We start from the raw sequence: 3323 nt of genomic DNA on the forward strand, positions 1-3323 counted from the left end.
CTGACGTAATGATGTTCATTCAGCTGGCCTTACGCCGCCCAGTAGATGGCAGCAATTCAACAAATGAGACCGTAGCCTACACTTGGAATACTAGAGAAGAAACGCATTCACTTTTGTTGTGTCAGTTGGGTGAAAGCGGTAACGTTAAGGAGGAAAATCGTTGCTACAAAAGCTGTCAAAGCGTGTTATTTGGTGTGAAAAAATGTATGTCGAGGTGGGACAGCGTACTTTCTTCTGCAAATGCCAGGTGCGTGTGTGGTTTTGCATGCTAATTTTACTGGAGAAACGATGTTGTAGATATGCTTCTCATTAACGTTAATTTTAATGTCATGAGCAGGAAATAAGTTATATTATTTTAAACATAAATATTTTAGTTAGGACAGCCTTGTCATATATGTAGTCAGCAACAAAATATAGCTATTAGTGTTCAACATTGTCTGTTTGACCCACTAATGCTAAACGGGACATAGTCACCTTGGCACACTTTCCCAGAAATGCTTTAAAGCCTACCTAACGTTTCCTTCACATATGAGGTACTAGTGGGTTTGAGTTTGTAACTCCGCTATAAAACTGTTAGCCACAGGTTTTTTACACCAGATAATGTGGTTTTTAATCTTGTAGATACATCACTGCTATACTTTCCTACTCATGACCTGACTATCTGATTGATTGAAACTGGTTGTTTTTGTTTGTCCCTTGGTTTGGTTGCTTTAACCTAATGGCATTAGTAATGTCATTCTAGGTTACTCAGCCCTCCATGGGGGGCTAGTCAAATTCCATGACTCAAAATCCACTACTAACTACACTGATTCTCAGAATAAGTCAGTTTATAACTTTTTAGCAAACACAAGTGGTTAAGTATATCACACACCTAAAGATTAAAGGTAGACTGTAGGCACCTTAGGCTTACAACAGCTTGTTATGCCCATTATAGACCAACATGTAGTTTATGTATAAGTGCCCGTGCCTCCATTTCCCAGAATGCAGCACAGCCAGCCCCAGGAAGGGAAAGCTCCCCGTCCATCGGCCGGAGACGTCAGCGCCAAGACTCTTATGGACATGCACCCGCAGAATCTTCAACGAGGATCATGAATGTTCAGGGAGAGTGTCCGACGTTTTCTGGACAGAGGAGGTGGTGCCCTACCACAAGGGTATAGTATTGACTGTCTGTAAACCATCTCTGCATGTGCCTAGTGTTCCCACCAGGTCCTGTTCATTAAGTACCAAACGGTAGGAAACTGCCTGAAAGCGGGAGGAACCAGTTGAACACTCGTTTCCATTGCAGAATGTTTTGAAATGGTTTTCGCTATTGTGTGACCTAATAAACAGGATGCTGTGATCAAAGCTTTTTTTTTCCTCAGTGAACTGAATGTTTTCATGATGTGTTATGTTGTGATGACTCAATGCTGACTTAAAGGTATGGTCTCTGTCTTCCCCTCCAGGTGGGAGAAGGCAGGTATGGTGAGCAGGAGCTGTGGCAGAAGGCTGGGGAGCAGGGTCTGTTGGCATCCTCACTCCAGAGGAGCACGGTGGGATCGGAGGTGGATCTGCTGTCTGCAGCTGTGACTGTGGAGGAGCAGTGAGTATCTTGTCCTGACCAGGGATCAGCTCCCCACTGTCCATATAATCATATTAATTATGATCTAAACTGATCCTAGCTCAGCGCTCATACTCTGAGACGCTATTATGAATACAGGCCCAGGTGTGGATGATTGGCTATTATTTCCCAAGCCCTTATTGCATGACCATGGGTGTATAGCAGAATGTAACAGTTATGATTATATGTCAAAACACTGACTTCTAAGAATGCCTACTGATAACAATCAACATGCTATTCTGTAACAGGCTTGTGTTGTACTGGCAGGGAAAGTCAGAAGGGTAGTAGGCTTACACCCCTCCCCACCCAGCAGACCCTCTCCTCACCCTGTCTCTCTTTGTCTTCACAGGATGTACTCTAACTGCTCTGGCCCAGGCTTTGCCTCCACTCTGAGTATCTGCATGCCTAACAGTCAGTAACTATGGCTCCAAGGAACAGATCGATCGCTTCATACCCCAGATGGTGCTGGAGCCTGCATCGGGGCTATCGCCATGACGGAGCCAGGGCTGGCAGGTGAGGACTTTTAACACTACTGGGCGAGCTGTACTGCGCTGGTCTGGTTCCCCTACTGGAAAGGATGATGTGAAAAGAAAGATATCCAAGCAGGCACAGTACGGTTTGGGTCAGCACGATGGTGTGAAAATTGTTAGTTTAATAAGGCTTACTTTCCAGCATGAAGAATTTGACATGGTAAGGTCAATTTGGAGTCATTCTGCTTGTTTTCATTAATGTGTTCTCCAACTTCTACCTCTGTCTAGCAATAGCAGTTTATCCTAAAGACCTCTCTTCTCTCCGTTCAACCCAGTGACCTCCAAAGGTGTCAGGAACGTACGCTAAGAAGGATGGCGATGACTGGATCCTCAACGGCAACAAGGTGCGTTAGGGTGGATGTGGTTTTAACACGACTAGGGTTGTGTTAGTGGCACACCATAGCAAAACGTTTTGCAAAAGGAGAACAAAAATCTGTTTTTCTTGTTTGACAAATTTGGGTAGTACCTCTGTTTCAAAATGTTTTCTCCCATGACATGACCCATGTCATTGACCGCTGTCCCTTGACCCACAGGTGTTCATCACCAACGGCTGTATGGCCGACATGGTGATCGTGGTGACCGTAACGAACCGCGAGGCGAAAACAGCGGCCACGGGATCAGCCTCTTCCTGGTGGAGAAAGGAATGCCGGGCTTCCAGGCGGGCAAGAAGCTGGAGAAGATTGGCCTGATGGCACAGGTACAGTCAGAAAATGCTAGTTTAACCCCCTCTCGTTAAGGGGCCATTTTGACCACCTGGCTGGGTTCAAATACTTTTGATTCCTTTTCACATCCTTTTGAGTTTGATTGAGCCTGCATGTAGAACCAATGGATGGGTTGTTTTGTTGTTGTTGACTATTCCTTTGGTTTCATTGTGTAGTTCAAGTTCTTTACCTTGAATGGCAATGTTAAAAAACGATTAAAGGGGTAAAAGTGAGAATAAAACTGCTAAAATAAGTTTAACACCTAAATGGGGAGAAAAAAATATTGAGATTCTGACTCATTTGAAGAAAAGAAACACTGTTGAATCCAGGTCTGGTCAAATGAAAAGACTCCTCGTTGCTCAAATCAAACAGTCGGTTTGTATTGACGTCCCTTGAGAAGTGGGTTCAGATGAGAGAATGGGTTTCAGATGACCAGAACTGGTCAACTGTCATGTCAGCCATTTTATAGAACAGCCATTACTTCTATATATATGA

General features: G+C 44.2%; 1 pseudogene; it reads left to right on the forward strand.

Annotated features, from left to right (window-relative positions):
- The first annotated feature begins 202 nt into the window (after window positions 1-202).
- On the forward strand, window positions 203-2906 carry LOC112079897 (long-chain specific acyl-CoA dehydrogenase, mitochondrial-like; annotated as a pseudogene).
- The last annotated feature ends 417 nt before the right edge of the window (window positions 2907-3323 follow it).

Source organism: Salvelinus sp. IW2-2015, unplaced genomic scaffold (assembly GCF_002910315.2).
Source record: "Salvelinus sp. IW2-2015 unplaced genomic scaffold, ASM291031v2 Un_scaffold10174, whole genome shotgun sequence".
In the NCBI taxonomy this organism is placed as follows: domain Eukaryota; kingdom Metazoa; phylum Chordata; class Actinopteri; order Salmoniformes; family Salmonidae; genus Salvelinus; species Salvelinus sp. IW2-2015.